At 43.6% G+C, this 7646-nt stretch overlaps 1 protein-coding gene across 2 annotated transcripts in view; it reads right to left on the minus strand.

Moving 5' to 3' along the window:
- The window catches only part of NOS1 (nitric oxide synthase 1), a 131913-nt gene extending 125252 nt beyond the window's left edge, over positions 1-6661 (minus strand). For both annotated transcript variants that reach the window (XM_019539362.1, XM_019539363.1), the window contains exon 1: positions 6517-6661. The gene's annotated coding sequence lies outside the window, so the exon portion shown is untranslated. The remainder of the gene's footprint in view (positions 1-6516) is intronic.
- Between the last annotated feature and the right edge of the window lie 985 nt (positions 6662-7646).

Consider the following 7646-nt stretch of genomic DNA (forward strand, 5'->3'; position numbering starts at 1 on the left):
TGGACTCCTAGGAAGGTGGAAGCTTGTGATCTCTGGCAACAAGCAGAAATCTTCATCTCCACCTACCTGCAGCAGTTTGCCTGAAGAACAGATATGGATCCCTAGCAACGGGGAAGAGGAGCATGTTCCATTGGTGGATGATACCAGGCCAGGCCTCCCCAAGGTTGGGAGGATTGAGACCACTGCCACTAAGAGGAAGTGATGGGTGGTGGCAGCGGCTAGAGACTTTTTTCTACAAGGGATGGAGGCATATATCTGCTGGCCTGACCTGATGTTTTGGGAAATCCACTGCATGCCCAGCACCCAGATCTGAGATGTCACAGAGGGATTACCAAGATCTATCCCACCCTCTAACTATCAAATCCATGCTGCTCATCCATGTGGGCACCAAAGATACTGCCAAGGGTGACCCTGAGCAGATCAAAAGTGACTACAGGGCTCTGGGTACAAGGGTGAAAGGGACAGGAGCTCAGATGGTGTACTCCTTGATCCTTCCAGTCAAGGGGAGGGGTCCAGACAGAAGCAGACATCCTGCAGATCGATAAATGGCTATGCAAATGGTGTCAACCATGGGATATTGTTTCAAGAAGGATTGCTGGGAAGAGCTGCGATGCACCCGATGAAGAGAGTAAAGAGCATCTTTGCACACAGGCTCACTAACCTTGTGAGGAGGGTTTTAAACTAGGTTCCTGAGGGGATGGAGACCAAAGCCCTGAGCCAAGTGGGGAAGTGGGTGACCTGAAGAAAGAAAAAGCAGTAGGGGGCAACAGGAGAGGTCTTCTCATTCTTTCTGACAAAGTAGGGCAATTGGCTAGGTACTCACATGTCTGTATACGAATGTACAGAACCCAGGAAACAAGCAAGAGCAATTGGGAGGTCCTTGAACAGTCCCAGAATTATGATGGGATTGGAATAACAGACTTGGGGGGGATAGCTCACATGACTGCAGCACTATCATGGACAGGTATAAATGGTTTAGGAAGGACAGGCAGGGGAGAGGAGGATTTGCTCTTTTACGTAAAGAGTCATATAATTGCTCAGATTGTTCATTATCCTTGAAAATTCATGATGATTAGGAGAGGTCAAAGGTGATTGGAAGAGGGAAAATAGAGTGCCCACCTTTAAGAAAAATAACAAGGAGGACCTGGGGAGTTAGAGCCTCACCCCAGTCCCTGGAAAAATCATGGAGCAAGTCCTCAAAGAATCCACTTCTAAGCACTTGGAGGAGAAGATGATTTGGAAGTCAGCATTGATTCACCACGGGCAAGTCATGCCTGACCAATCTGATTGCCTTCTACAATGAGATGACTGGCTCTGTGGACATGAGAAGAGTAGTGGATGGGATGTACTTTGACTCTAGAAAGGCTTTTGATAATGGTCTCCCATAACATTCTTGCAAGCAAGTTAAGGAAGTACAGGTTGGATGAACGGCTGGTATGGTGAATAGAAAAACAGACTGGATCATCAGGCTCAAGATTATAGTCAATGGCTTGATGTCTGGATGGCAGCCAATATGAAGTGGCGTGCCCCAGGGGTTGGTCCTGGGGCTAGTTTTATTCAATATATTCATCAGCAAGTGGAAGATGGGATAAGGTGCATCATCAGCAAGTTCACAGATGACACCAATCTGCAGGGAAAAGTGGATACACTGGAGGGTAGGGCTAGGATTCAGAGAGAGCTTGACAGATTGGAGGATTGGATCAAAAGAAATTTCATGAGGTTCAGTAAGGACAAGTGCAAAGTCCTGCCTTTAGGATGGAAGAATCCCATGCACCAGTACAGGCTGGAGACCAACTGGCTAAGCAGCAGCTCTGCAGAAAAGGACCTGGGGATCACAATGGACAATAAGCTGAATGAGCCAACAGTGTGTCCTTGTTGCAAAGAAGGCTAACAGCATGCAGGGCTGTATTAATAGGAGTGTTGCCAGCAGATCAAAGGAAGTGATTCTTCCCCTCTATTCAGCACTTGTGAGGCCACATCTTCATGTCCAGTTTTGAAACCCCCCACTACAGAAAGGATGTGAACAAATTGGGGAGTCCAGTGGAGGGCAATAGGAAGAGGGGGCTGGGGCACATAACTTGTGAGGAGAGGCGGAGGGATCTGGACTTACTGAGTATTTTAATACATGCTCTGGAGTGGAGGGGGGTGGAGGGAGAAGCACTTTAGAGTGGCTCTGAGAGCTGCTCGAATTAAAGCACCACCATGCCTCATGTATCAGGGTCCCTGCGCTTAAAAATGGTGGCAGGGGCACTTGAAAGAAAGCTTATTCAATAAGCTTTAGTTCAAAGCAACCCTGCCACCATTTTCAAGCACAGGGACACTGGTACACAAGATTCAGGGGGCTGCTGGAACATGGCAATCACCTCCTGACACTGTGCCAGTACAGGAAACCAAAAAACATCTGCCTGCTTGGAAGAGATGACATACCTAGAGATGAAAAGAAGGGAGAGCCTTTTTCCATGCCTGGGGCTTCTCAGTGCATCCCCCTCACATGCAATATGCAGCATCCCTCTGGGCTAAGGATCCATTGCCCCTGGCAAGGTCCCTCTGATACCAGCTCGTCTCTCAGCAGCTGCTTTGCTCACCTCTTGCTTGTTACCAAGTGGTTAGGGCTCCATGTAGCATCATGGAGAGCGCAAGGGGTCATTTTCATGAAACTGCTAAGCAAAAAGATAGCAAGTAAAAAAAAAAGCAGATGAAAGGAGAAATACGGTGAGAGAAGACTTGGCAGGCATTGAGAGCAATCACAAGATCGCTAGGAAAATGACAGGAGAGAAGAGTACGTGGTTTTCTCCAATACATGTACCAAGCCATTTCCAAGCCTCTTGCTATATTTAAAGAGATGTATGCAGACTTCCAATACCATTTCAAAATTATGCCCTTTTCTTGGAAATACTTTATAAACTTGGCTTGAGCTCTTTCAACACCTGACTTCTTTCTTCACATAGAAAATTACTTTGCCCTAGAATGGCTGGCTCAATCCCTTTTCAGAGCTGGCGTGTGTTCCTCTGAGACACAGTTCAACTTGTCATTGTAGCTTTGTTGCTCCTCTGCTTCCCCCTTAGCCTTATAGCTGCATTTCTTTTGAACTCTGAGCAGTTCTGGAGCAGTCTGCAGGAATGAAGCCACCCGACAGAACAGAGGATTTCACTGTCAAGTGACGCTGTGTCCCAGTTTGACCTTTGATGGAACTGTCCCACTAGTGAGATTAGGATCATAACCCCCTGCCCCACACCACCACAGCTACCAAACTGCTATGCTATGGGAACAAGTGTTCTCCGCCCAAAGGATCCTCTCCCTGAGGGCTTGCTGAATCCTAAACACTCGTATGCAATGAAATGTCTGCTTCCACACTTTTGAGACTGCCACAAAAGCAGTTGTGGGAGACAGGAAAGGGGCAGTTTTGAGAAAAAAAATTGTGCTCGCTGTTATGAAAAGTGGAAATACAGTAGGGACAAGATCCAAGTAGAATAAATTCCCCAAAGAGCAAAGCCTGGACCAATTAAGCCTTTAAAAGGAGTACGGAAGCCCCTTTAATTTGTGTCCCCATTTCTCATTTTAAAATGGGCCACTGTCACCACATTTTTCTGTTCTAATGACTTAGAAATTAAAGCTTTTCTTCATTTTAACTAAAGACATTGAAAGATTCCACAAAAATGTCAATTCAAAAAATGAAAATATTTTTCTTCTTTTCAAAGGTTCTCCTTTCTTAATCCCTTTCCAGAGATAAAAGTTTTCCTGACCAGGTCTCCTGGACATAAAACCTGTCTCCCTCCTACTTCCTAGATAGACACAGCCCCCCAGCTTGGGACTTTGGGTTTTGGTAACAGCAAAAGGAAGCATGAGGTAGGTGGTTGCTGCTGTCTGGCTCTCCTGTGTTTATCAGAAGCTGTGACTTCAGGTGTCACACAGACTCTTGAGAGGTAGGAAAGCTTCATTAAACTGGCAGCTGCTAAAGCACTGGCTTTGAAGCAAGAGGAATGCTGATCCCTCCTCCTGCCACTCAAGGGTTCACAAAAGGTGACTGGTTGTCTAGACCACAACCATGGAAAAAATACAAATAAAGACGTCAGACCAAAGAGAGACACTGATCTTTCTGGAGACTTAAGGAAGCTCCTGGGGTTGTTGCCAAGGGGCTGAGGCAGTGGCAGAATTTATCTAGTGTGAAATAATGGCTTGTTGCACTACAGCTCTGCATGTGCCTTAGATTTGCTTTCTCCACAAATTCTGTGCGTGTGCTCCAGCTGCAGAGAAGCGTTTGCCCCCATCCTTACTCACCTCTTTCTCCCCTTTTATTACTTGGAAATTAATTCAAGATGGCTCTTAAAGAGACAGTTGATTTTTAAAATATATCCATGGATGAGATCCTTGGCTGGCTTCAATCAATGTCTGTCTTTTGAGGTTAAATGCAGCTTTGCTGATTAACATGACTCAGGATCTGGTCACATGCGTTTAGCGAGAGAAGGTAAAAACACACATTTCCTGGCTTTTGTTACCGTCTGCCCAAGACTATTGGAACAGGAGGAATGTTTTCAATCTAATTTATTATTCACGGTGTTATTGTACGGTTTCTGAATGTCATTCAGCATGGACAACTGAAATGCATTAGTTGCTTTCACATTTGTTTTTCAATTAGCTGCACTCTCTAGGATTTAGGTGCTTTCATAATTTTTCAGAATATGGGTTACAAAAAGATACAAATCCAAAATACAAACAACAAACAATATATTACTATTACAGATGAAAAATTCATCTAATGACTTAGAAATTAAAGCTTTTCTTCATTTTAACTAAAGACATTGAAAGATTCCACAAAAATGTCAATTCAAAAATGAAAATATTTTTCTTCTTTTCAAAGGTTCTTCTTTCTTAATCCCTTTCCAGAGATAGAAGTTTTCCTGACCAGGTCTCCTGGACATAAAACCTGTCTCCCTCCTACTTCCTAGATAGACACAGCCCCCCAGCTTGGGACTTTGGGTTTTGGTAACAGCAAAAGGAAGCATGAATACAAAAGGAAGGAATACAAACAACAAACAATATATTACTATTACAGATGAAAAATTCATGAAGACATTTCTATTACCACTAGGACTGTCAAAGCCCAATGACTCAAGAATCTAAAATTCTGAATTTAGATCCAACAGAGCCCATTGCAAAAGGGCCCTACCAAATCCATTGCATTTGAAGCGATACGACTATTGGTCATCTATAAAGTACATTCCAGTAAAGAAGGGGAAAAAAGGGGTCAGCCAAATCCTTCAGATACACAACAGACAGGTTTATTACATTCCACAGGACTCGTCAGGTAAGCAAACATACTTGAGGGCAGAAGTGTTTGCAGGACTAGGGATTTATAATGACCTGAAACAATTACCTCATTGTAGCACATATTCCACACATGGGATGTACCTTAGTAATTTGCTGTATTAAGTTTCCGGTCTAAAAAAAAAAAAAAAGACACCCACTGCAAAACGCTTGCCAGTTTCAAAGCACTTTGCAAACACTAATTCATCCATAATATTTAACCTGGTTAACCCACATCAAAATCTTTAAGGCAACTCTTTTTCAAAGCAATGTGTCGCATATTAGAAGTCTCAGGAGTCTTCTCAGATTGACGTGGAAAGGATTAGAACAACACTGAAGTCTCCTGTAATATGATCTGCTTTTTCCTATGCCAGAATTCCTGGGGGCTTATCATGCAATAGGGCTAGCAAGCCAATTCACCTGAGGCTGGGCCACATGCACAAGTGAAATCTGGTCAACAACTTCCTCCCCACACCCTTCCTTATTCTTCTAAAGGAAGAGAGAAAGAAGAAAGGAAGATAGAGAACTGAAATAGGACACAGATCCTGAACACACTGATATGTCTGAGAGAACTACAGGTACATTTTCATATCATTCACAATTCCAACGCAAAAATTACCAAGATGACCCCAATATTTGTTACTTGCATCTAAGTGTTATGATTTTGGAACATAAACAGCAGAATATTTACTAGGCAATCTATATGTTCAACTTTTATCCTTTTCAAGTCTTAGCTGCTCGTATTGCATCAGTTTGGACAACTCCTGAAACATGGAATAAGGGAAGCTGGTAAGATAATACATACAAAAAAATCTCTGGTGGTTGTTTTGGAGAGTCAAGTGAGTTGTCTTTTGAGCTTTTTCTGGCTGCTTAAAAAAAGGCAAAAACAAAATCCCTCAAAAACTAATGAAAGTCCTTATTCCAGACCCTCTCTAAGTTAAGACTACTTGCTCTCCAGCAGGTATAGTTCAATGGTAACCCACCCTCACCCCCAGGCACTAAAATATACAGCATCAGGAGTTGAGCAACTAGCAGCTTGCATACCTACCCATGCATACAGCCATCTCATCCAATAGGTAGTTACGTAAGTAGTTATGCAGACAAAGGAACTTGGTCATCATATTTTCAATCACTAGGTGGCATACAAAACAAATCACGTACCTAGACAAAAAACAGGACAGTATCCCTAGGACCAGGAACAGGTTATATTACCTGTACTATTACTAATATTGTTTGAGTGCTCTTGGTTCCAACCGATGATGAGGTATCAGTCAGACAACATCCATGGAAGTTTTGAGGGATTGGAGTCATCTGCTGTCCCATGAGTGCTGTAGCAGCACTTGTGGGTGTAAGGGTAAGAATGGGTTAAGAGGCACCTGTAGGTATTCTTATAGTGTCTGTGGTTATTAGGAGGGAGGGCTTAAATGCTCTTCCATAGATCCTGGGACAGCTCAGGATACAATGGTACTGGGCTCCTCTGTGATTAATTGAGAAGAGTCAGCTTGTGTGAGAAACCCCAGGACATTGGGAACACTGCTGCCCTGACAAGTTCTCTCTTTGCATGGCAATGGCTATTACTGAGTGTTCTCCCAGACTTCTCTTACCTAAGGTTTCCATGGCCTCTTGCCAGCCAATTCAGTGGCATCACACTGTGAGTTATCCACTACCACTGTTCACAGGTGCATGTAGGCCTCACTAGAACATTGATCCATATACATACTGCTCACACAAAGGCTTTGCTAAAGCATTGACCAGAGCAGGCCAATGCATGAACTCCTTATATAAGGGAAATTTAGTATGTGGAGATACTAAAACTTGCTATCTCCTGCCAGGAGATGTGGAAAAGATGGCTGTACATGGTGTAAGACAAGCTTGGAATGGGAACACCCAGATTAGGTTGCAAAACAAGTGTAGAGTACAGGGTGGTTTAAGGTATTAAAAAAAAAGTTGTACTACATAATTTGTTTTGATCACTGTATCAAAGGAGAATTTGAAAGTATGGGAACTTTGTATTGGCTAGGGGAGCCTATGCGGTATGCCAATGTCACGGCATTGTCCTGTGTATACCTTGTCCCAGGCATACGTGCGTTAACACCCCATCTGTCAGATCATGAGTGCATTAGTGCCATGCCTTGTAGACAATAAACATGGCCGAGCCTTTGCCAAACTTAGCCTGCAGTCATTTTTTAAGACAAGATTGGTGTTGGGATCTCCTGGCTGTGACTTACCAGCACTGCAGTTCCTGAGATTTTAAGATCGACCACAGTTCAATAACAACCAACAAGGACAGTAACAATGACAGTGGCATTGGATGAGGCTCACTTCAGAGCCTCTAAAAGAGG

Source organism: Crocodylus porosus, unplaced genomic scaffold (assembly GCF_001723895.1).
Source record: "Crocodylus porosus isolate Cpor-Errol unplaced genomic scaffold, CroPor_comp1, whole genome shotgun sequence".
Classification (NCBI taxonomy): domain Eukaryota; kingdom Metazoa; phylum Chordata; order Crocodylia; family Crocodylidae; genus Crocodylus; species Crocodylus porosus.